A 27,639-nucleotide genomic window follows, 5' to 3' on the forward strand; every position below is an offset into this window, starting at 1 on the left:
AGAACAGTGATTTCATTAGTCTTTCGAAGACATGAGGATCAAAGGAGAGATTAAAAGTAAATAATGCAGATTTCTAAGCACTAATCTCTTTCTGCATCCCTTGCAGTGTTCTGCCCTCTAAAGACAACTAGGATTGCCATACAGAAGGGAAGATAAGGTTCAGTTGCTTTCTCAGCAGGAACGTTTGTTTGGCTCCATTCTAGTGGGATTTTTTGCCCCATGGCTTGGGGCTCTTCACCAATAAAATCACCGAAGTTCCAGAAACATAATATCCACATTCATCTTCTATTCAGTCTTTCAGGATCAACAAAATACTTGCATTTGAAATGCTAGTAAATTCTCAGTCCATCTGTATAATTTTAGACTGGCTGCAAGGTTACCCACAAGAACCTTTGGTATGCACTTGGGCATCAGACCTACGTTGTCAGTGTCATTCCTTCTCCAGATGTATGCAAGTTACTTTACTTAAATTGTTCCATCAATTTAATAGCAAAAAACAGGTTTTAGGTGGCTATCATAGATTTGCAAATGATGGCACAGAGGATATTAGCTGAACTCTTGCTTATATTTGCTGCTTAGCAAATATATTTTGCTCTAAATTGGAAATATCCTTCTCCTTTTAGTGCAACCAGAACAGATGTTTTCAGATAAACATAAAAGCCAGGCTGCAGTATGTTAAAAGGTCTTGAAATAAACTTGGACACATAAAATTCTGTCACAACTATCACAAAAAGGTGCCATGCATCCATTTTTTACACAACTTGCATAAGTTTTATGCTTATAATTTTGTGTAGATAAAAGTTTTGAAAGCAAAAGCCCAAAATCCTACATGCACAGCTGTATTCAGACACATAAACAGAAGTGCATGACTAAACTGATAATAAAAACACCTGGCTTGCTATTTCTTTTATACTGACAGCTTACATGATGACTAGTGATTTTGTAAATAAAATTTCTTACACAGAAGAGCTACAGCAGGTCAGACATGAAGGTGACCTTCCCTGGCATCTTTGTCAATGTCTAATAGCAGATACTTTAGAGAGAATATTGAAAAATTACAAACGTACAGTGACACTAGTATCATTATATCCTCCCAACTTCTGTCTGTTTAAAACATTAGAGGCATCTCTTAGATTGGAATTTGCATCCATAATTGCAATCTATAATACTATTTGATTCCCATTTAATGGTTGTTCTTGCACGAATTTGCCTAACAATCTTTTGAATCTCTTCATACATTTGTTCTACTGTGGCCATCAGTTCCCTTGGTGAATTATTTTATTTTGTTAAATTGTTCTTTTTTGTTTCTTATATATGTCCCTGCATTTTAAAATAGTTTGGCAAGCTCAGTCTCTCCTGGTCTCTAATTATTGCTTCAATATTTTAAGAATTATTTAAGAGTGCAATTTTCACTAGGGAAAAAATACAGTTCTCTTGTTTCTAATGTTCTTTGGCGCTAACTAGGCTAAACTTTCCTCTCATGCAGATACTCTCTGCTAGTTTTCAGGAGACAGACAATGACAGCACCATATGTCAGTTTGTGATGTTCCCAGGTGGTAGGTAAGTGATTTCCAAACACAGGAACAGATTGGTGATGTTTTAGACTCCTCTCTCGCTAAGAAAAAACACTCCAATATAGCTCACTGTTGTAAAAGCAAATAAATTTCTTCAAATATTCTTTAAAAAAAGCTAAAATTAGCACACACCTGAACATTTCAGGTAAATCAGAATAAAGAGATGAATTCCCAGTAGGAGAATGTGTTGTAGAACCTCATAGATCTCTTCCCTTTCTATTATACTGTCATTCACGTTTTGTAAACTTTATGTTTCTGACAAACAGGAACCCTCTGGAACCTATTAGAGAGATGTAAGCAGCCTCTTAAAATGAGTGTGGTGTTTGCTAATAGTACACCTGTACCTCTGAAAATTTACAAAGATTACCTGTCCAATATGCCCAGCAAATCTAAGCACTAGGTGAGAAATACATTTGCTGCTGGCCTTAGGGTGCCAAACTTACTATTTATTCCTCCCTAATGCATCTTCTTCACATTTCTGCTCCTATTTCAAAGTGCTTTTTAAGGAAAAGATGGCACTAGTATGACCTCAATTTCTGACTTTTTGAGAAAGAAACAGTAAAATAGAAACATACCAAATTTGATGAAAAAATATTAGGTGCTTTTTGGATTCAGGATACAGACTGCTGAAAAAGGGCCATATGCGAAAAAGAAAGATGCCCAGAGCAGTTAATAGCCACTAACCAAGACATTCATTTGGGTTAAAAATAGATCTGGTCAAACCAGTACGTTGAATATGGAGCAAGGGCTCAAGCAAGTACCATTGTATGTGATGAATGCCTTACACTGAAATTATTGGCTTTTCCAGGATGGAAATCGCTTAGACTCTGGATTCAGTTCCTGTGCTTTGTGTAGGAACTCCACCTCTCTTGGCAGCAGAGAAATTAACCCTTGTGATGGTTGGTTAGATCTTGCAAGTCAGGCAGGAATGGGTTGGGGCTCCCTGCCTCCTTAACTGGCTGTTTGTAAGAGGCCTCTGGGAAACACAGGAACAGGAGCGGGCAAACGGGCATGGCACGGTGGTCTGCGCGGGCAGGACAAGTAGGCAGGGCTGCAGGTTTTTTCTTGCTAGTAAGACTTGCTGTGTGCTGTCTGCAGTGTTTCTGTTGGCTGGTCGGTGTTAGAGTTTCTGTTGGCAATGATTTTTACACAGTCAAAATCTTCCGTTAGTACAAGTGCATACAACCAAGTGGAACCCTCCAAAAAGGATGTATCTGCACAGACTCATTCCTGCCCGGAGTGTTTGAGCTTATCAGTGGTTTCGGGGGGTGTTGTGGAGCAAGCCTGCCTGTGGTGTGAACAGGTGAATGATGTCCTTTCACTGGTGGTTGAGCTTAGGGAGGAAGTTGAAAGACTAAGGAGTATCAGGAAAAGTGAAAGGGAAATAGACTGGTGAAGTTCAGCCCTTCCATCTTAGAGGGAGGTCCAACAAGAGACAGAGGGCTCCCCAGTCTCCAACTGTCAGGCAATAGAAGGGCACCTGGTGGATTAAGGGGACTGGAAATGGGTCCCTGCTTGGGGAGGTAATAGTAAAAATTCCCCCCACCCCCTAGGCAGGTGCCACTTCAGAACAAGTATGAGGCCCTGGAACCAGAGAGTCAACCAGAGGATTTAGATTTAGAAGAAAGGACTTAGAAGAAAACAATTTGCCCAGTGAGCCTCCCCATTATGATTCATCTGTCAGATATCACCACCTCTTACATCAAGCAGAAAAGAAGGGTAGTTGTAGTGGGTCACTCCCTTCTGAGGGGAACAGAGGGCCCCATAAGTTGACCAGACCCGTCCTACAGGGAGGTGTGTTGCCTCCCTGGGGCCCAAGTAAGGGATGTCACTGAGACACTCCCTGGGCTGATCCAGCCCTCTGATTATTACCCACTGCTTATACTCCAGGCTGGTAGTGATGAGATTGAAAAGAAGAGTGTCAGGGCAATTAAAAGGCACTTTAGGGCACTGGGTCAAGTGGTTGATAGGACAGGGGCACACGTAGTCTTTTCCTCAGTGCCCGTGGTGGCTGAGATAAACTGTGAAAGGAATAGGAGAACTCATTAACAAGTGGCTCAAAGGTTGGTGTCATTGGCAAAACTTCGGATTTTTTTGATCTTGGGGCAACTTTCATGGCACCTGCCAACTGGAACCAGACGGAATCCATCTCTCAGTTAAGGACAAAAGGTTTTTAGCTCATGAACTGGTAGACCTTGTTGAAAGGGCTTTAAACTAGGTCTGAAGGGGGAAGGGGATGCAGTTGGGCTGTCTGGAAGCAGGCCCAAGGGTGGTAAGACTAAGCTAGGGGTGAAATCAGTAGCCCAGCTGTGGTGCATGTGCATCAATGCACACAGCATGGGTAACAAACAAGAAGAGCTGGAACAATGGTGCAACAGCAGAGCTATGATGTAGTTGCCATTGCAACTACATGGTGGGACAACTCACACTGGGGCACTGTGCTGGATAGCTACAAGCTCTTCAGAAGAGATAGGAAAGGGAGAAGAGGTGGAGGGGTGGCCCTTTATATTAGGGAGGCTTTTGATGCCATAGGTATTGAAACTAATGATAATAGAGTTGAATGCCTGTGGGTAAGAATTAAGGGTAAGGCTAACAAGGATGACATCTTACTGGGATTCTGTTATTATTCACCCAACCAGGAGGAAGAGGTGGACAGCTTATTCTATTAGCAGCTGGAGAATGTTTCAGGATCATCAGCCCTTGTTCTTGTAGGACACTTCAACTTGCCAGATATCTGCTGGGAACTTAATAAAGCGGAAAAGAGGCAGTCCAGGAAATTTTTAGAGAGTGTCAACTGTGTCAAAAGTGAGAGAGAGTGTCTCTCTCTCAGAGAGAGTTTAGAGAGTGTCAAAAGTGTCAGCTTTTTGACCCAGCTGGTGGGAGAGCCCACCAGGGGAATGGCTATGTTAGATCTGCTGTTTGCAAATAGAGATGGACTGGTGGTATTTGGAGGTTGCTTGGGACATAGTGATTATGAAATTATAGAGTTCTCGATATTTGGTGAAATTAGGAGAAATATCAATAAGACTTTTACACTGGACTCTTGGAAGGCAGACTTTGGCCTATTTAGGAGACTTATTCAGAGAGTTTCTTGGGAAGCAGCCCTTAAAAACAAAGGAGTTCAGGAAGGGTGGAAGTGCTTCAAAACAGAGATATTGAGAGCACAGGAACAAACTGTTCCTATGTGCCTAAAGGCAAGTCGACAAGGCAAACGTCCAGCCTGGTTGGGCAAGGAGGTTTTAGAGGAACTTAGGAATAAAAAGAGGATGTATCCTCTTTGGAAGGAGGGTCAGGTCTCTCATGAAATATTTAAGGAAGCTGCTAGAGCATGTAGGAAAAAAGTTAGGGAGGGCAAAGCTCTGTTTGAACTAAAAATGGCAGCTTCTGTAAAAGATAATAAAAAAAGTTTTTACAAATATGTAAATGGTAAAAGGAAGGGTAGGTCCAGCTTTTTTTCCTTACTGCATGAGGGAGGAAAATTAGTAACTGCAGATGAGAAGGCGGGAGTGTGTAACGCCTTCTTTACCTCAGTCTTTGGTGGGAAGGTGGCTTGTCCTCAGGATAACTGTCCTCCTGGACTGGCAGATGGTGTTAGGGAGCAGAGTGGTCCCCCTGCTACCCAGGAGGAGGCAGTCAGAGAACTGCTGAGCACCTTAGATGTTTATAAATCTATGGGCTCAGATGGGATCCATCCCAGGGTGATGAGGGAGCTGGCAGATGAGCATGCAAAGCCCCTCTCCATCATTTATCATCAGTCCTGGGACACTAGTGAGGTTCCAGATGACTGGAAGCTGGCCAATGTGACACCCATTTATAAAAAAAGGTGGCAAGGAGGATCCTGGTAACTACAGGGCAGTTAGCCTGACCTCAGTACCTGGTAAGGTTATGGAACAGTTTATATTTAGTGTCATCACACAGCACTTACAGGATGGCCAGGGTATCAGACCCAGCCAGCATGGGTTTAGGAGGGAAGGTCATGTTTGACCAGCCTGATCTTATTTTATGACCAAGTGACCTGCCTGGTAGATGCAGGAAAGTCTGTTGATGTTGTGTACCTTGATTTCAGCAAGGCCTTTGACACTGTCTCCCACAGCAAACTCCTGGAAAAGCTGGCAGCTTGTGGCTTGGACAGGAGCACTCTTTGCTGGGTTAAGAACTGGCTGGATGGCCAGCCCAGAGAGTGGTGGTGAACAGTGCTGCATCCAGCTGGTGACCAGTCACTAGTGGTGTCCCCCAGGGGTCTGTGCTGGGGCCAGTCCTCTTCAATATTTTTATTGATGACATGGATGAGGGTATTGAGTCTTTCATTAGTAAATTTGCAGATGACACTAAGCTGGGAACATGTGTCCATCTGTTGGAAGGGAGGAGGGCTCTGCAGGAAGACCTGGAATGGTTGGATGGATGGGCAGAGTCCAATAAGATGAAGTTTAATAAGTCCAGGTGCCGAGTCCTGCATTTTGGCCACAATAACCCCCTGCATCGTTACAGGCTGGGGACAATGTGGCTGGACGGTGCCCAGGCAGAAAGAGGCCTGGGAGGGGGACCTGTCAACCTGGGTTGTTACCTGGCGGAACATGAGCCAGCAGTGTGCCCCGGTGGCCAGGAGGGCTGATGGCATCCTGGCCTGTATCAGGAATAGTGTGGCCAGCAGGAGCAGGGACGTTGTTCTTTCCCTGTACTTGGCACTGGTGAGGTCACACCTTGAGTGCTGTGTCCAGTTCTGGGCTCCTCAGTTTAGGAAGGACGTTGAGATGCTTGAGCATATCCAGAGAAGGGCAACAAGGCTGGTAAGGGGCTTGGAACACAAGCCCTATGAGGAATGACTGAGGGAGCTGGGGTTGTTTAACCTGGAGAAAAGGAGACTCAGGGGTGACCTTATCACTCTCCACAATTTCCTGAAAGGTGTTTGTAGTCAGATGGGGGTTGGTCTCTCTCACCAGGCAACAACTGACAGAACCAGAGCACACAGTCTCAAGCTGTGCCAGGGGAAATACAGGTTAGATATAAGGAAAAAGTTTTTCATGGATAGAGTGATAAAGTACTGGAATGGTCTGCCCAGGGAGGTGGTGGAATCACCATGCCTGGATGTGTTTAAAAAAAGACTGGATGTGGCACTTGGTGCCATGGTCTAATTGAGATGTTAGGGCATGGGTTGGACTTGATGATCTTGAAGGTCTCTTCCAACCTAGGAATTCTGTGAGTTCTGTGAATCTCTCCCCTGTCTAGAATATGGAAGATTCAAGAAAGGCAGGACAGCAAACCTGCACTTCTCATGTGTAAGGAGTTGGTTGCCTTGATTTAAATACCTCTGTTCAGAATGTCTGTCATTATTCCTGAGAAAATATTGGCAATTCTTTATAAAAAGAGCAGCCAATGACTGAAATCTCAGAACTTTTTATGCATTCTCCTTTTCCGACTAGTTGTACAAAAGCATTCATCAAAGGTCCTAAACTGCAATTCCTTTGTAAGGGCAGTAGGTTTTAATTATACAGTGCTTTTAAGAATGTGAAAAACTGCAGTTTGTTGGAGAATAAGACCTGAGTAGTGTCCTCATAGTTACTGCTCCAGCTAGGTAGAAATGCTTTATTCCTAAAAAAGTTTTCTAAACAATGCAATGAATATATAGAAATATCTTCTGTAAATTATGTGGCATATGCAATATGCAGCATGACATAGATATTCAAGTGGTTCAATATGGGATGATACTCATGACTTCAGCACCCCAGGATAGCTAATCCTTCCACTGTTCCTTCTGCTTCTTGTCTCATTGCCAAACACATGTTCTTTCTTCTGTGAGGGCAATACACTAATACTTTTTATCTTTATCTACCATTCTACTTCAAACAGAATATAAACTCAAAGCAGTTAGTCTCATTTTCAATCCATTATATTAGTGGGTTACAATTGCTCAGCACAGACTCTACTCCTTTCTCCATAACTGAAACCAATCCTTAAGGGAGATCCAGAATAAATTTGTATCTTCTGTAGAATACCAGTCTTGTCTGCACACCGATACAACAAGGAATTTTAAAAAATTATACACAGTCATCTTCTAAAAACATCACTTGGCATTGCTCAAAATTAACTGCTTACTGTTCAGATCTTATAACTTTTAGTGGGTACAGTAGTGCAGGTCATTGCATTTTTCACTAGTGTCTGCATGACCATGAGATGGGAGATATATAATCTAGCATAATTTAATCAGAAGGATGCCTGTTCTGGTTTACAGCTATTATTTCTGTCCTGTGATATATTTTTGAGCTTTAAGGTAATCAGATTTTAGTCACCATGTAGACTAAGGGAAAACTGGCAATCTACAGGCAGTACATGAAACACTTGTCATGTACTGAAAAAGAAGCAAAAATCTTTTTTTTTTTTCCACTGCTTGTCTGCAGATAGAATTTTTTTTAAGTATTTCTGTGTAATAAAATTCTGAGATACTATTTGATTGTTTACCTTTCTTATTTTACTTACAATGCATGTGGGACTTTGTATAAATAATTAAAATAGACAGGTAAAATTAATGAAATTTTTACCAACCCTGCACTGTGGTATGGACTGAGTCGAAAAATCTCAATCTGGTCTCATATTCAACTCTCCTTATGAGTCAAAGACATATGGCAGCACTGGAATCATGAATTCTGGAACAGCAAACTCCATAAATAAAAGCCAAGTATGGATATGGAGGAAAAATGTCAAGTTCAGATCTGATACTTTGATTTAAGCTAAACTCCCTTTGTCTCTTTCAGCTTTCAATTCAAAAAGGTAGGCATTGTGTACCCTGTAGTTAGATTCCCAGAAACTAGTCAGTTCCTGCCAGCTGTGTTTCATTTTTGCATGCTGTGCTTGCTCCCATCATCATTTTCAATAAATCTGCTATGCAAACTGACCTTGATATTTAATGTAGGGATAAACTTGTCTGTTGCTACTGAGATACTGAATTTAAAGCATGGGAAATTGCATAGTCTCATTTCACTCCATTTTGCCATTAATGCTATCTCTCAGTTCACTCATTAAACTCTGATGGCTCCTAAAAGCTGGATCAGACCCTCAAGTCACTTCTCATTTTTCACCCTTACCTAGGCAACCTTTTCTGAAAATCAATTTGATTTAAACAAACAGGAATTTAAGGAATAATACGTATTTAGGTTGAAAAAAAGAGTAATGTGTAGTACAAAAAGGCAGTGCTGGTTTCTCTTGGCTGGTCCTGGCTACTCCAAGGGATGACACATCTTTGTTAGTTTCATTCTCATGCAAAGCCGGTGGAACTGCTCTATGTTGGATAAAGCACTGAAAATAGAGATGATAATAGAACTGTAAAATAAAGCAGTAGGCAAGGTGCTGAGAAAATAGTCTGGTTTTGTTCCATTTGTACACAAAACTGTGACTGAGTTTAATCATTTCACTTGTACTAAGAATTAATCAGGATCTTAAGGCTTGACCAATACAGAATAATCACTAATTATCTACCATGTGCAACCTATTTATGGCATGGAAAGGGCTGGGATAATTACAGTTTATAAATAACTTGGTAGACAAAACATGAAGACAGAGACCTCTCATTGTGTTTTTATATTAAATCAGTACCTTTTCATCCCTTTCCCCTTTGATTTCTTATTGAATAAAAGATACCAATCTCGCATTAATATTCTGCTTTTCACCTCAAAGCCCATCAAAAAGGTATGTACACATCGTAGCATGTGTGTGTAATGTCTTACATAAATATGAGGCCATCTATTTGGTATGAAATGCCAAGGAGTTGGAGGCTGAGAAGACAGAGTGAAAATATACCCCAGATAACCCATTTTTAATTTGTTGGGCATTTAAATCTCCGGAACAGAATCATCCAGGTAAGTCTGGTTCTGGGAAAGGGATTCCTGAACTTTTTAGGCCATTTAGCATCCAGCATTTCAGGTTTATTCAATGCACAAAGCTGCCAGCTTCACAAGAATTTGGCTGCACAAATCACTGACCTCCATGATACTGGAAGTGTTGCACAGATAAAACCTTATAAAATAAGGGCCTTGTTATCCTTGTAAATTCATGACTCAGGCCTGCTAAGGGCTAAGTAGAAGAGGGCGACAGGAAAGTGACTCAGCTGAATTAGAGGCGGGAAAACAAGTTAAGTAACCATTACGTGTTCACATCGTGGTGTATGGTGGTTTTTTGAATTAAGTTTTTTATGATTTAAAAACGACATAACTGATAAAGGCCTAACTGCTTAAAAAAGCCTGTTTTTTGCAATAAAGCAGCTCTCCCTTGCACCTACCCTGGGACTCTGCGTCACTACAGGCCCTCACCAACGTGAAAGCAATTTCATCAAAATAATTGAGAATTCCAGTGATTTGCAAAGGCCAAAAGGATTAGTTTTGTTTGGTCATCTGGGTGACAATCACACTCATTGCCGTGGTGATGAGGACCTGTGTAGGTGCTGATTCCGTGCAGCAGCTGTTGACCGTCCCGTGGCTTCGGGCTGGTGCTTGCACTGTCAAGCATGGTGCTGGCCTGATCCTGTTGAACTCCTGGAAATGAAAGTCAGTATTTCCACAGCAGAGTGAGCTGGAGAATGAAGGAGCAGAAGTCCTTCCCTGGAGCTGGTGGCTGTGTGACAGATGACATAGCATTTGAGAACAATTTTGTCATTCCTTGAGGTAAGCATTACATGGGTCAAACAAAGTAGAGGAGGATCAGACACCTCAGAATGAATGCTCTGAGAAGCATAGGCTAATGGACAGAAAAAAACAGCAGTTGTGCTCCTCATGGTCAGCAACAGTGTATGATCACTCTAATAAATACATCAGAATACAGAAACTGTGTCATATATATTAGGTTTCATTCTTAATTTTCTTGGTGCATTAGAAACATATGGAAAGGAAGCAGCTGTGTGGGAATGATATATGGAGAACTTTGCAAATGTTGCCAATGCATAGAGTTAGCAAATAAATTTAGTAATGGAAAGTAATGGAATCACAAATTGGGTAGTGATGCAGGGTTGGATTGGGAATTGACCTTAAAGATTATCTAGTTCCAACTCTCCCCACCATGGGCTGGAATACTTTTACTAGACCAGGCTCCTTAGTGCCCCATTCAACCTGGCATTGAACACTTCCAGGGATTGGACATTCTTATCTTCTCTGGGCAACCTCTGCCAGTGCCTCACCACCATGACAGCAAAGAATTTCTTTGTAATATCTAATCTAAACCTGTCAGTTTAAAGCCATGACCCTTTGTCCTATCACTACATGTCTGTGTAAAAAGTCTCCAGCTCTCCTGTAAGCCCCTACAAGTACCAAATGATGCAACATGGTCACCCTGGAACCTTGTCTTTTCCAGGCTGATCAACCCCAACCCTCAACTTTCTCATCCCTTCCTCATAGGGCACTAATGATGTAATAGAATCTTAGTCAAAAGGAGGAAGGCAGAATCTGAGTATGCTTTGGAAACAACAGAAGAAACAGCTTTTAGGCAGTGTTCAGAACCTTGCAGGAGTTATCTGAAAGTACCACTGGCATGTATGGAAACATAGGCATGAAGTTTACATTTTAATGAAATCTGTCCAAGCCTTTCTTCACCCTCAGTACTTCAAACAAACCACCAAGTGTTACTCTAATGAATAATTGGGCCAGAAATGTGAGCAGTAAATAGCATTTTCTATTGTCCCATCAAGTAAATAATGCTTTAAATATCCTTTTAATCTTGGCTCTGTCCACTGCATTGTTGTAGTTGGTATGGTATAAGTCCTGCTAATGTTAGCCTTGGTTACAAAAAGCTTTGAGTTTCTCAGATATGCTCTTTCCTTATGGAACAGCAGCAGTTGAAACAGACTGGTTTCCCCAGGGCCCAGAGTAACTGTTTTCTTTGAGGTACTTTTTCCAGTTGATCATTTGGCCTGATCCTATGATCATAATTGCCAAGTTGTTTGGTGATTTTTCATTGTTGTTTTGTTTTGTTTTGTCTTGTTTTGTTTTTACCACTAGTGACATGAGTTATCTCCCTCTGTTCTATAACACTATTAGCCTGAGAGCTACTTTGAACTCACCAGTTCAGTAGTCCAGCAACTTAATGGTCATTCACAGTTTGTTGTATATCAAGTATTTTCTTCTTCTTTCAGTAAAACCTCAGCTTTAATCTGCGTGGTTGACACAGTATTGATAGAGCACACACTCTGCCTCAGACTGACACACAGAAAACTCCACTTCACTCTCTTGTCACTTACTTGGATAAGAATTTCTTGAGATTTCTTGAGAATTTCTTGAGACAAAGAAAAATCATTATCAAAAGCAATGGGTCTTTAGTGGTGACAACTTCTGTGATGACTGTCAGGGTAAGGACATAATAAACAAATTTCTTGTATTTTTTCTAGTCAGATTCAGAAATAGGGTGTATTTTTACTTATGAGTTAGTAAAAAAGTGTTTTAAATCTTGCCCATTGATGATAAAAATAGCAGATGAATGCAGCCTAGGGACATTGGTATACAGGGGGATTGAGATCCTAGTCAGGGGCAAAAAACTGTGGGGAAATGTCTGCAGAGGGCATCTGTAGCACTTATTTTTATACTGTGTTCCCAAATACTTGTGTGATTTCATTCAGATGTGATACAGTGCATTGAATTTTGCCTTTGCATAGTTATATATTGTTTCTTGGCTGGTTTCTCCAATGTAAAACTTTTCTTTGTCAGAAAGAACCTTGGATTTTGTCCTTGTCTCACAGGTGTTTCCTTTTCCCAGGCTAGTTTCTTAACATTTCCAACACTTTCCATTTATTTCTCCCCAGCTGTCATGCCATACCAATAAATTCATGCAGTAAACATCTCAACAACAGAATAACCCAAGAGAATGTAAATCAGCACAGAGCAGCTCAAAATCTCTGACAGAAATTTATGAAGCCCAGAGGTCTATAGATTTGAACTTCAACAACAGTCATCTCACAAAGAAATTTGCAGCCAGTTGTGTTCACCAATACCAACTCTATAATAGTCTTCATAAGCAACAAAATCTATTGTTCAGTTTCAGGGAAGTTCAGTCTTCTCTCTTAACTGTTTGTCTTACCTATTTTCCTCCCCTCCTTTTTCTTCACAAAACCTGGAAATCAGGCCTTATTAATAAACCCTCCTTTGAAATTAATGTGCAAGGCACAAGTAAGTAGTCTGTGTGTTTGATGTTTGTGCGGGTGTGCATGACAAAGAGGGAAAGCTTATGAAGAATGGCGTAAAGTCAGCTGATACAGTTGGGACATACAATTAGGCTCCAGTTGCTTGTGCCTGAAGACATGTCCATTTTTCCTGACTGAATAATTTGAACTAGCAAGAGGATGTGCCCATCCTACAGACCTTGCTATACCAGAACTGAAACATTAGTTTTTTATGCATTGTAGTTTCCTCAACTTATGACTTGCTAGCAAAGCGAAGTTATATAGAGTAATTAATCTGGCACTGCAATCCTGTCAGCACAGAGTAAATTTGAGTGACATGAAGGAATGGATGTGAGGGATCGAACACTGAAATATCCAAAGGGTTCACTGAAAACTAAATGAAGATTTAAGAATACACCTGTTCATCAACCCTGAGACAGCAGTGAATAAATGTGTTTCAGTAATGATGCAAAGAAACAAGGCATAACCCTCTGTTACTGGGACTGACAGGAATAAGAGCGTGGGAAAAATTAATTGCTTGCTGCCTGTATTGGATTAAGAAGTGAGTTATCCAAAAAAAGATGGAGAACATAAAGTGAACCGATACTTCTTTTTATGCCTGATGGGGTGAAATCTGTATGCTTGACATGCTGAACACAATCTATTTTTAACCATGTTCCTGCAGACTTAGTGGAATTTTTCCTGTAATCAGTTGTTCATAGCAGCATCAATGAACCTTCAGTCAGGTCCATGCCTTTCTATTCTTCAGTAGAGCAGCACCTGCAGATGGGTACTTGCAATGTGAGTAAATGTGTCAGAATCGTCATCTTTTATTTTTAGCAAAGTGGATAAAAATTAGGAATTGATCTATTGCAACGTCCTTCTGAAATATTTTGTGCAGTTGGAGGTCATTATAGTTGATCTCTGACTTTATAAAGGCTTATGTAAATTAAGTTAGGATTACATAATTCTATGCATTGAAATCCACTGCTATTGTTTTCATGCTGGATAGCTAGCAAATTGATAATAGCACTGTGTATCAGTAAATAATTCAGAGTTACTGTCACAAGCAATGACTGATATAACTACCCTCCTCCTTAACACAAATTCCTGAAAATTATTTCCCTTGAAAAAAAAAAATTCCATTCTTTTTGTAGGATAACTCATTCCCATTTCTCTATATTATTACTAATATTTTCCTCCAGACCCTTTAAATATGTGACAAATAGGCAGCATTCTCAGAAGCAAATCATTGAAACATTTAAATCATGGTAAATGATTTCTGAGGAACAGTTTTTAAAACAATGTAAACAAGGCAGAATAGAGGGGCAGAACTGTGTTTTTACAACCAGGATATAGAGGCTGACAAAGTTAAAATGAGAGAGATGGAATTTAACTGCTTCTGGCTAGTGAAGCAATGAAGTGAATGGTAACTTACCTGTACTCTTCTGTTAAAGAAATGCATGAAGAATCCCTCACCTTATCAGCATGTTGCTGCTATTTCCAGTACCATTCAGTGTACATTCAATTAGGCAGAACAAAGAAACTCTGAGTTTCTAGACTACTGTGTTGTCTTACTGTACCACACACAAACTTCAAAATGTACCTCCATTCATATCAAATTTGTAAACTTGTCTCCACGTTTTGAACAAACATAGGTTTGTTTTTCAGTTGTGTCCTCCTTCACATTTTCCATTCAAACAAGAGTAGTGTGCAGAAAATGACAAGTGTACTCATTTACATTTAAGTGAACTTTGGCAGCTCTTTCAATGTGAAGAAGCAGAATCCTTCTAGCAGAAACTCTAGCTTGTTAAACAGGAAATACCTCCCAGGTCATCCCCTTGAATTGTCTCAGTTTCTAAAAAGAGTGGTGATAAGATCAGGAAATTTAGTATGACTTGTGCCTTATCTGTTTTCTTTTGTAATCAAGGGTGTCTGATGAAAATGAATAAGCATTCCTAGACCATCCTCTAGGTATGTTTTCTTAAGCAACTTCTTTTTCATTAAAGCTGCCTATACACAAAGATTCATGTCTTTAATATTTCACAGTCATTTGCTGCTTTAGAAAACACTATTGAAAATAAAATTTCATTTTAAGCAAAACGCAATGAAAATTAATTCTGCAAGAGGAAACTGTCTACTTCAAAGCCAGTACCAAACACAGAGAGGCTTTTTCTTTGCAAGGGCATAATGTCCTTCTAAACAAAAAAATGTCTGATACCTTGCAAAACATTTGGGAATTTGCATATTTTAAAGGAATTATTTCTTACTCTTTCTGTACAACATTTAGCACTATTATTGGTCCCATGACTGACTGGCTCAGTTTCCTGCTATTTTCAGTATTCCTTAGACCTTCATTACTCAGTTCTCTTTAATTTTTTCACATTATGGACAAAAATATCTCTTGATATATCTCTATATGCCTGCTATAAAGTTATTAACCAAGACTGTTTGTGTCAGGCAAACAGATTTCATTTCAAAGTGAAATGTAGATTATTTTCCTTCCTTCTAATTCTTACGTCTTTCCCAACCTTCAGTAGCAACATTGACCAATTACAATTACTCCAGAGGAGATTATCCTGAACAGGTTTTAAACGAATGCAAAAGATGTCTCCATTTTCTTTTCATTTCTCCTTGCATTCAGGGGCATTAGTTATTTATAACCTGGTAATTATTTTTAGATATTCAACTGAACGAGATAGGAAGAAAGCAACAGGTAAAGAGAAGATAAAACCACTTTTGAAGCTAACAAAAAATACATTGGTTCAAAAGCAAAATCCTGATTTGCATCTAAAATAAAGTTTTGATCCTTGGAGTCAACAGCAGGGCTTATTATTGACGTCAGCTGGTCTTGTGATGCCACTGCAAATGTGCAAAGGGATGAGAGAGCCAGTAGCAGCAATTGAAGTACAAAAATACTGGTAGGTCAGCATTATGTAAACCATGACTCTGTATTTAATTTTTCAATGTTTTAAAAATAATTTCTGATTTGTTCAGGCAGACTTTTAACTAAGTTTGTGTCTTTAGACTATATTTTCTTTTGCCCAGGTGTATTGTGTTCCCCATATGATTTTCTTGCCATGGCCATGGACAGAAAGGAAATAAAAATCAAGAGGAAAGAGGAGAATCAGTTCTAGTTTGCTTTAATATAGTGATGGAGTCAAAGATGATACTAATGTAGATGATGTAAGAACACAAAATTTTCCTGACAGAGAAGCTTTTGTTATTGAAAAAACCTGTAGTTAGCAATGAAAACATATATATCTACCTATAATCATGTGCATGCAGCTGACAAAGAGAAACAGATTCCTTCACTGCTTACTTTGAGAAATGGAGAATTACAAGTCTCCATTAGATAAAGCATTTATTGGAGAAGATAAATAAGTAAATACCTAGCAAGACATTGAAGGTTGAATAGGGCTGAGATGAGGCAGATGCCAAACTGAATGGCATTATAAATCAAAATACACCAAATAAATAAAACCACTGGCTGGAAGAAGTTGATTCTGAATTGGCTAAAGTTTGACTTGAGTCTGTCATGAGGCTGGAGGGCTAGAACAAGAATAAGTTTAGAGATTTCTTATTGAAGGAGGATAACTGAAGATTTAGCTGTCTGACACAAGTACTAAATAATTAAAGCTGTAAATTGTCTAGGATAAAAATGGTTACATCAAAGCTGAATTGCAGTCAGTGTCTCCCCCCCCAAAAAAAAAAAATTCAGAGAAAGAGAAATTTAAATGTTTGTTTGAATTCAAACATGTTTTGCATGAGTGTTAAAATTCCACAGGCAAATTATATGAGTTTTACAAATGCCCTTTGTTTTCTGTTCATTTCTTCATTCTTTCCTTTCATCATTCAAACAATGACTGTAGTGGGAAAAAGCTACTCATGGTCTTCCTCTAAGACAAAATAATTGAAAAAGGAACAGCATTAAAACATACTCAATCTTTTTGACTGAATACAGCATTGCCCTTACATTTTTTTCTAATAAATTTTATTTTTGAATGGCAGTTTAGGAAAAATAAATTATACATCAAGTACTACTCACACAAGTGCAAAATTCAGTAAACTATTAATATTGTAAATCTGTTACAATTTTCTCTGCTCCATTACACGTGCATGACTTAAGTTGAAGCTCAGCACATTTGAAAACTCGGATATAATTTTGAGTCCTGAGGGAGCAAGGCTTAATAAGTACTCTCACTTCTTCCCCCTTCATTATTTCTAGATTATTGCTTTCTTATTCCACTATCTTTACTTGTATGACTTGACTGTTCAAATAGAAACTCATTGACTTGAAAATGAATCCCGTTCAGTTGGCTCTACAACTTTTGCCTTAGAGGAGAATTTTTAATGATGTAAACCTTGTGAAACTGCAGATACTTGCATGGGAAGAGAAAAGAATGAGGCAAATATTTCTACTTTGTCTTCAAGAGAAAAAGGAGTGTGCAGGGAATACTGTATTTTTTGTTCCTGTGTCTGCAGTTCTTAACCAAAATCTTTAACATTTCTGAACTCCTTATTCAAGCAAAATTATTAACTTAAAAGTCTCAGAATATGTCCACAGGCCTGTAAAACCATTAGGATAATATTGGTTGATGTGTGTTGGATTGTGAGTTGCTAGAGGATAAATAACAAGGTTGAATTAAACAAACAAAACCAGACACAGAGACTGGAAATCTCCATTTTCCATGTACAGTGAGGAAGTTATAGGACAGATGGAAGACATGTAAACTCTTCAATGGCTTAAGAGAACTCCTTTGCTTTTGAACTGAAAAGCTTGATGCGAATGCCAATAAAATAGTTTATTTGGGAAGACTAATGAAAGAGGACATGGATGCTGTGTTGTAGTTGAACTGCAAATCACAACGTTTGTTTACTACTGCGCATGTATGCATGTTCACACTCAGACATAATTTGCAGTCTATACTGTGAATTCAAGGCATGGCATGACACCCCTAGTGAGGGATTCCCAAATCCCCTTGGGTTGGTTGTTTCAGGTGAAAGAAGCCCTGCAACTATCATATCCAAGATCAGCAGCTACCTGTATGATTCCTTGCACTGCTACTACAGGGCTGGGTGAATTACTACAAATATATATATGCATATATTATACAAATATGTACAATATACCTATTTTCTTTTCAAGGATTAGCCTGTTGGCATACCAATGCATTGGACACTGCTCATTTCACAGTGTGACTAATGTTTAGCCAAACACTTGTAAGGATGACATCTTATGAACAAATTCATGCACGTTTGGGACCCTCATTTTTACGGAACATAAGTAGGAAGCCAAAACATTTGCTGACCTATCCTTTCCAGGGAAATGATTCATGCAAATATCATCAGTTGTGCTTCCTGCACTGAGTAACTTGTAATTGCTTTAGAATCTAGACAAAGTGGATGGTGTACTTGCTTTATTGGATGTTCAGAGGTGATTGAGCTTGCCAATAGACTAACAGACAGACATCTGCAGACCTGTCAGTCTGTGGCTGCATCTGGTTGACAGTGGGGGAGTTATTATGATTCCCTGAGGAATGTCCTGACAGTGCATCACCTGAGCCCAGCACTCCCTCCAACAGGAAACCAGGGAACGGCACCCTTTAAGACTCATCTCTCCAATCGTAGTTCTGTGCCTGACAATTAACGTCAAAGATGATTAATACAGCTAATTCATACACAGTATGAGATAAATATTCAAAGAATATCAACCAAACTGATGTGGCAAATGTAGAATTTGGAGATTTGAATTGCAAAGCTATAGACGGGTATTTCCAGAATTTTGGAACCTGAACCCACAGGAAACTGATGGGCAGAGATGGTTTAGAAGGTCGGCCCTGTGAAAATGACTGAGAACCTTTTGCAAGAAGGGATGAAAGCAAAAGATGGTAGAAATAGTTGGCAAAAGGAGGATGGCAAGGTGGATGAAAAACAGAAAAGTTTTTTTGCTCTGGAATGTATTAAAAGAAAGGAGAGGTCTCTCTGAAAATTATTTTATTTTTCCTGCCTGTGGAGTAAACAAAAATATCACACTCTGAATACAAACAATCAGAAGAAATCAATATACTGGAACAGAATTCACCTTCCATGTAATACATATTTTTACTCATTTTTTTTCATAGGAAACAGCCATATTATATTTGTTTTGTCAATGCTCCAAATTTATTTTAATAATAAACAAAAAGAAGACACCTTGGCCATGTCTTACAATTGGCTGAAATACTTTCACATTTTAAATGGAAGTCATATTCAGACGAAATACCTTCTTTTTCTCGAAAAAGTGATAAAAAGTGCTGTTGTCAGAACATGGAAGCTGTGGCAGAACCCTTCTGGAAAGCTGCACTGACTGGGGCATTTCCAGGAGTCACACTACCAGACAAGTAATGCACTACTGAATCAAAATCTAGCAATATGTTTTGTGAACAAATGCACTTAAAAATCTCTACAAAATGCTAATGTTTACATAGCTGAATTAGCAGCCCCTCAAAAAGAAAACTGTTTTAGCAGTGCAGTTGTTCAAATACTTTCATCCAGCTATAAAGAAGAGATCCAGTAGGCTCTAAATGGTTATATTTTCATAAAACTCAGAAATAACAGTGCCATAATGGCAGAGAGATAGTTTTCTAGTTGGATCATGGAGAGTGAAAACAATTTTAATCAGACATCTGTTTCTGAATCTCACTTCCTAGACTTATAAGTTATGTGACAATTAATTTTCAGTACAAAGCATCCCAACCTTTGAGGTTGGAAATATGAATTTTCTATTCCTTACCTATTCCTTCTCTCCCTGAAATGCACAGAAGAATGTCAGAAGAAGACAAATAGCTCATCTTATTTTAGTCTTCTTAATTTGGAGAACTATAATAATGAATTAATCTAACACCTTGCTAATTGGAATGTGATTGTAGTTTTAAAGAGTTTTACATCTAGGAATAAGAACTGCACTATCTTTCCAGGGGAACTTCTAGCTTAATATAAGCCCTTGCAACTCATTGAAAGTCCTCACTGTATATAAAATTCCTGCTTCTTGGAAGTTCTTTTACAAATACATGCATCCAACCAAAAACTGCTGGTGATACTATAAATCTGAACACAACAACTCCAAAGGAAAAGAGATGCAATTTAGGAAGAAAAAGCAAGGAAAATCTTACTTTACCTGTGTTTACATGACAGATGGTGAGCACAATCTTGGGTAATCTGTTAGTCCTTGTGAATGAAATCAATTAATTTTAGAAAATCTATTTATTGCCAGGGAGATTAAAAAGTAATTAGCAATTATAAAGAAATCTGTAAAGGTCCTAATTATAATGAAGCAATGAATTTCGTTTCTGAACAAGAGGGAGGTTCAAAATACACAGGAAGTTCATATCTTATCTGTTGCTTATTAAGAAAATAGCAAGCCCTAATCTTTTTGGTGCTTTGGTGATGATGTCTGGAAAGGCCCCCTGAATGTTTTTATCACAATGCTGACACAATAGCAACATCCCTAATACCAGTTTATTAAAACCCATCTGCAGGATTAAGTACTTAGTTAAGGCATTTTGCAACAGATTGGAAAACAATCTTAGATTTATTTTTTTTAATTTTCATATTATTTCATATTTTCCTGCAGCTGCTTTTCATTTTATTTAGCTTTTTACTTCCACCATTAAAACAGTATTTTTTTCTCAGAGCTGGGTGTGAGGAGAATAACTCAATTGCCACACTAAGTTTCCATGCGATGTATGTCACCTCAGGTCTCTGCTGGAAAGCACACCTAAAACTGGTGGTGGAAGGTTCCTGTTGACCATATAGACTTAAACTAGGGAAACACCTAAAATGAAGGGAAAGTCAGCAACAACAAAACCCTGGAGTTTATGGGACATGTGAAGATATGTGGCTTGTTGAAGAGATTAAGGTATGCTGTGGGGGGAGGTCTTATTGGTCACTTGCTGTCCAGATTGCCTCAGCTTCTCCCCTTCTGTGTCAGTGTTGTCAATACTGACTCTGACAGACACATGGTAAAATGGAACTTAAGCCTCCACTGTTCCAGTCTGATGTGGCGACCTTTAAGGAACACAGCTCCCACCAGTAGTGATTGCTCCAGCAGTACTAGGAATTCTTTATGGGTGAGGGCTACTTTAAACTAGTTTTCTTTGTTTACATGTTTCTAAATTGCTTTTCTCTGTGTGAATTACTCTCTTTGTGCTGAACCAAGAAAACAAATAACCCTAAGTTTACTTTCAGTTACCAGTGATCTTCCTCAAAAACGTGTTTCATTAAGGTACGGGTGAGGTATACACACATCCTCAACATGTCTAGTTTCAAATAGTCTACCTAGGACATTTATAAGAGAAGCATCCCCATTCCAAAGCCTGATATGTAATATTTAGATATCAAAAATAACTGTGGCAATCTTTGAAAATGTTGTATTGTGGTTTACTCTTTTCAGTGGTGTACTCCATGCTCTTCTGCAAAATTCCTAAACAGCTACAGTCTTACCCAATGAAAAATACTCTGAAAGTCTTTTGAATTCTTCTATAAACCCTAAAGTTTTTCCTTCCCTTTATGAGAAAACATTAGTAGTTTGTGGGGGTTTTTGTTTTGTTGAAGGTTTTGTATTTTTAATACATTGCTTCTTTTCCATCTTGCTTAATTAACTGCTTGGAGATTTCTGTTATGCTCATGCAACAAGCACAACTTTCCCCTATTAACAGCTGCCTTTTTGAGAGCCCATCTTAATCAATATGCATCAAAGGGAAATCTCTGAGCATTTTCCTAAAACCATTCAATATATGAGCATATCTTACGTGTAAATGACTTTGGCATTCATAGCTGATCATATTTTCCTTCTTCAAGTTGATCTTCTTTTCCTCCACTTTACAAATTCTGGGGAGCTATGAGACACTTCTGAGAAACAAAAGAGGAAAGAAAGCCCCAAATATGAAATTTAAGGTTTTTGAACTCTGTAGGCTTAATGTTGGATTTCCAGGACCATGTATAAACATTTAATTAAACAGTGCTCAGTCCTAGAGCTGCTAGGTATTTATAGCTTCTATAGGCAGGTAAACATTTAGGATGCCTAAAAATCAGACTAATGAAATATTTTACCATGGATTCAGGGACCCAATGTTAAACATAAGCATAAATATAAAATTACAGCAGTAAAAGAACACTCCACTGCCTGCTGTTATCTGAATTCACAATCAAAATTAATCCAATGGATGCAAAATTAGAAACATTATTTTTAAAACTTGCTAAAATGGCTCAGGCCAATGTTGTTGAATGAATGAAACTCCAATATTTTCCTTATTCTTCCCATTGTTTTTATTATTACTTTTTTTGAATCTTTATGAGGTCCTTCCTTCTTTCATTCTAACTCATCATTCTTAGCGCATTCATCATTTCATGACTATGTAAAGATCTAGATGAATTAATTTGAGATGAAAGGAGAAGAGATTAATAGTGAAAAGGAAAACGCTTTTTCCTTTAGAAAAGTGACTCAAATACTACAGATTCACTGCCAGGGCTTTTCTGAGAAGTATTTATGATCACAGCTGTTTATAAACCAAGACATTTTTGTAAAAAATCCTGCATATTTCAGGGATAGTTTTATGTGTCTAAGGAACATATTCTTAACAGCTCATTGCCAGGTTTTATTTTTAGTGCAGTGCCACAATATTTTAGTATAATTTATTAAAAATTTATTATGCTGTTAGCTCTCAAGTTGTAAATGAAGCATGTAGGAGGAGAGGGATTACTACTGTACAGCTTCTGTAACAGGGAATAATTATAGTCTTTCTAGAATAAGAAGGGGGTGGAAAAATACTGTGTAATAAGTTGCGTATGGTTTTCCTTTCAGTTACAGACTGATTAAGTTTTAAAAACTGCAAATCTCTCAGTTCCTGCTGGGTGTTGGTTACCCACCGTGCGACTGTCCTATAGAGAGAAGAAATGGATATGGTCAGAGGACTCATCTGGGGTTCCTCGTGGCTGCAGCTCCGAGAGTTGACAGCTCAGTATTGCTTGTGCACCCCAGCTGATGGGGATCTATCAGGCTTCAGTTCTCTTGAGTGCTAAGGAATCCTCCAAGGCCAAAGAATTCTTGTATATACCCTTGTTCACCCCATTTTACAATGTCCATTAATTTTGCAAAGATAAATTATACTTTGTATCTAAACAAGTTCAATTTGGATTCTCTATGCACTAAGAATTTACATATGTTTTGGTTTCACACTCTTTTTAAAAAGAATTTTCACTAGGTAGAAAATTAATAATGTCATGTGTTTTTACAAGACCCATGAGGATTCTGAAAATTCCTTATAACTATAGTTATAACATCAAAAATAATTTTGTTCCAGTGAGAAAGAAACTCCAATCTTTTTTGTTTGTCCTTTATAACTACTTATTAATTACAGTGCCTCAAAGGAACCAAGCTTGCTGGCTTTTGACCAGAGATAAGTCATAACCTCCCTTCAGTGTAGATCTCTGAAGTGGTTGAACTTTAGTCTTCTTCAGAAAACATCTTTTAACCTGTAAATATCTGTTGCTGACTAGTTAAAAAAACTGCCCTAAAATGGTTAACCTCAGGACGTAAAACATAGGCAGACAAGTGATTTCTCTGAAATATGGTTTCCATATGTGGTTTGTGTGAACCCTGGGATAATGTTTTCTTTGCAGCTGAAATTTCCTCCTGAACTGTATAAAGCAACTGTGGACAAAAAAGCTTTTACAGAAAATAATTATTTTTAAAGTTTAGCAGAGTTGATGGACATTTTGCGGAACAAACCCCCTCTGTGTGGAGCAAAGGGGTCTATTTAACTTCAGGCTGTTACTTTTATTCTTCATAAGGCAGCAGGGAGATTAGGCAGTCTTCTCTATCTCGGACTACGAACCAGAGTATTCACAGACTGGAAGACATATTTGAGGCTGCCAGCCTAGGAAACTCTCCTCATATCTATTTGCTCATCATATAGGAAGGTGAATATCTTACACTTCCTAGTCAGTAATAGGTTACTCCGTTATTACAGCTTCATTAGCATATTTAGCCTAATTATTTAATATTTGCACTGTGATTGAAAACATAACTGCAGATATTGTTAGATGTTGGTGTGTGATGTTGACTCAGCCATTCGTGCAGCAACTTGAAGGAGATATTGGGCAAAAGAAGAAATAAGAAGGGAAAGCCAGAAAAACACAGCAGTGGTTGGTTTTGCATCGTCAAAGTAAAATCTCACTGAAAAATCCATAGTTTTCAATGTTAGAGATATTTCACCAGCAACAACTCTTTCTTTAATTGGAAGAAAGTCTGAAAATATTGCAAAGCCTATTGAATGAAGTGCTGAGCAAGCAGGCTGATGGGGCGGTCTTGTTTTTGCCTTTCAATGTCTAAAAGGGAGCTCATAAAAAAGGTAAGAATGAAGTTTTTATTCGGAACAGTTGTGATAGGACAAAGGGTAGAAGTTTTAATCTAAAAGAGGGTTAGTTCAGAGGGTGGTAAAACACTGACACAGGCTCCCCAGAGAGCTGCTGGACACCCCATTCCTGGTAACATTCAAGGTCAGGTTGGACAAAGCATGGAACAACCTGATCTATTTAAGGTTGTCCCTGCTCATTTCAGGGGGGGTTGGACTAAACGGCCTTTAAAGGTCCTTTGCAACCCAAACCATTCTGCGATTGTTCCATACATCAGAAGCTCTGCGTAACACTTTGCACTCCTAAGTCCTAAATTCCTGACACACAGCATTTCCACTGAAGTAATAAAAACCATCAGAGGACAGATGTAGCAGGTTTGTATTGGCTGATAATAATTATATAGCAACAACAAACCTAAGGCATCAAGAGGTAATCAAAAAAAGGTAGGGTTTTCCCCCTCCATCGGTTAGGATAGAAAAATAACAACCAATAATGATTGTGGCTAATGAGGGGAGAGGAAGGAAGGCTTAAAATTTTCAGGAATCAGTAGTGCTTTGGGTAAGGCATTGAACTGGAACGGACCTGGGCTGGGAGCTGCCACTGTTTCTAAATCTGCATTTCTGAGGTTCAGCGTCTCTTTGGAACAGCCACACCAACGTCCCTAGAAACGTTCCCTTTCCTACGGGATAAATCCTAACTCATCAGGAGCAAATTTCCTCTGGAGGTCTCTTCCAGCCAGGCTCAAACCTGTAAGAGTTGCCGTGACAGCACACGAGCCCCAGTGTAAAGAGTGCTAAAACACTGCCAGAATGTCAGACCAACCCACTGCTCGCAGCGTAAGGGGCTGTGTGGAGCGAACCGCAGCGGCAGCCACCTGTAACTTCACTGTAACGCCGTACTCCTGCCAACAGCTTCTGCCGCGCATTTCACCTCTCCAGCCCGGCCCCCTAAACCCCGGGCTTCCCTTCTCGGCGCAATCACGGCTAAACATCCCCCCACCGCCAGTCCGGTGAGACCCTGCCCCTCATCCCTGACAGCCGCTGCCGCAGCCGCCCTCCTCATTTACATTCGCCGCCCGCGCCTCGCCCGCCGCCGCCGCCGCTCCGCGCCCCCGTGGCGGGGCCGCCGCCTCCCCCGCCCTGCCGCAGCCAGGGACCCTTCCCGGGGAGGCCGGGCCGGCGGAGCCCCGCCCGCCGCCGGGCCAGCAGCAGCGGCCGCGGCAGCAGGAGCGGGCGGCGGGGAGTGCCCGGCAGCAGCGGCAGCACCAGCCCAGGGAGGTGAGCGGCAGCGGGAAGAGACAGCCGGATCCTGCTCGCCGGGGCTCCGCCGCCGGGGCGGGGGCTGCGCGGCTCGGCTCGGCTCGGCTCGGCTCGGCTCGGCTCGGCTCGGCTCGGCTCGGCTCGGCTCGGCTCGGCTCGGCTCGGCTCGGCGGCACCAGCTCCGGAGTGAGGGGTGCGAGGGGGCTGGGGCTCCGCTTGTGAGACGCGTTCGCTTCTCGGTTCGTCTTCTTATTCTTGTTTCATGAGAGGTGATCTGAAGAGGCGGCGGCAGCCGGGTGGTTTGAGCTGGTAGTTTAAGGAGCATTGCGTTGTAGCTGTCCTTCTACAGCGTAGTGGGCTCGGTTATATGTGAATAAGCGGTTTCCGGGGTAGGCACGTAGTGAAAATAGCGTGTGGATTAGTCCCACTCTTTTCGAATGGGTGGGAACTGCGAGGGAAGGTGACATTAGTATCAATCGTTGCATAAAAATCATCATATCTGGGGTAGAAGGCAGGATTTAATTTTTTTTTTGTTTTGTTTTTCAAGCAGGCGCTACCAGGTGTTTGTCACGACCAGTTTGCAGAGGTGTGTATTGGTAATACACAGCCAAACGCACGAGACTGCTCCATATCAAAATGTACTGGGAGCCTGTGGCTAGCATGTTGTGTTTGAAGTAGAACACTGCATGTAACACGGCATCCTTTTTTAAAGATGTCTTGAAGTGTAACCACTGGAAAAGCCTGTTGTAATAGTGATAGGCAGTTTACTAGAGATAGCCTTCATACATTTCTCTCATGTAGTAGGAAGGGCCAAACGACTGTTTCAGTAAAAATATTTTAAAGCATAGATTGCATCGATGGTTGTAACAGAGATAAAATAACTATGCGTAAGTAATTAAGGATTAAACATAACTTACAGGGGGAAAATTGGGAAGGAAATTGACTATGCTATGGATAAATGGCCAGGCTTCTGCAGCAGACTTACAAAATATATACTGTATCAGAGAAAATTCACCTCTCAACTGCAGAAATTAGTCAGGCATTCAAGGTCTGTGGAGGGAGTCCTTCATATGGAGAGGCTGCTGTGGAAATAGCCGCTAATTGAAGCAAGTAGGATCAGTTCATCTTTATCCTATTGACAATTTAATGTTTAAAAATGACCCTTTGACTGTCTGTGAAGGTAAATCAGCAGTGAGACCATGCTTTTGATGAATGAGGGTGTCGTTTCATACCTGGCCTTTACTTTTGGGGGGGATGGGGGAGAAGGGAAAGCATGTAAATCAGTAGATTAAGGAATGTAATTCAAAAGAAAAAAATAAATTAAGCAAGCATTTTCTACTAATGCTTTGCAGCACTGCCTCTGGAAGGCAGATGCAACTGTTCAAATCTATGTTAAGTTCATCAGAATGAGCTCTGTTTTTTGCAGAGTGATTTTAAACAGATAATTTGTAGGAATAGATAATAGTATAGTAACAGTGATGCTACCTGTATCTGAATATAGTCTAGAGACTTAAAAACTTAACTAGACCTTAAACTACACATGCAAGCAATTGGCTGTTGCCTACTATCCTGTTGTCCCAGGGTGACCTATTCCCCTCTAGTTTATGTCAGACTTACTGTAAGTCATAATTGTAAAGTAATATTTTATGCAGATGCAGTGAAATTATTCTGCTAAATTTCTTTCCAGCTATTCTGATTGTGGTGGACCATGCTAATCAACTGTGTGAACACCAGTTATTCCTTAAAATAAAAAAAATTGTTACTTCTGAGGATTTGAAAACTGCAGAAACACCTTTAATCCTATTAGAACTGATGGAATTTGCTCTACCCTTGTAAACTGATGTTCTCTAGACTAATGCCAGGTGTGGAATAGTTTGAACTTTTGTCTTTCCACTGGAGAGATTAAAGAAAGAGGGAAGCCAATTACAAGTGTTACAATGGTAGAGATGCAATTACGCTATTGCACCCAGGATCTGCAGTTACAACAGCCTGATGCAGAATAAAACAAAACTCAAGGTTATTATTGACAAAATCTTTTATTTCTGCTAATAAAATGTATGTGTCAATATAATTCTGACATATCTGCAATATTGTGCATACATTAAAGAGATTTTATGTGTTGTCACTGCCTTTAGAAGTTTGAAAACACTGGGCAATGTTTCCTCTCCTGGCAACAGCAGGCAATATTCCTAAGTGCTTGTGCTGTAGCGTCTCCTCTGGTGCTGCTTTCCATTGGAGGTCTTGCCAGGGCTGTGTTGCCTTAGCAGATCAGCTGAAT

The 27,639-nt window shown here is 39.8% G+C and overlaps 1 pseudogene; it reads left to right on the forward strand.

Moving 5' to 3' along the window:
* Positions 1–3,940: 3,940 nt before the first annotated feature.
* On the forward strand, positions 3,941–26,556 carry LOC134050420 (uncharacterized; annotated as a pseudogene).
* The last annotated feature ends 1,083 nt before the right edge of the window (positions 26,557–27,639 follow it).

This window comes from Cinclus cinclus, chromosome 1 (genome assembly GCF_963662255.1).
Source record: "Cinclus cinclus chromosome 1, bCinCin1.1, whole genome shotgun sequence".
Taxonomy (NCBI): Eukaryota; Metazoa; Chordata; class Aves; order Passeriformes; family Cinclidae; genus Cinclus; species Cinclus cinclus.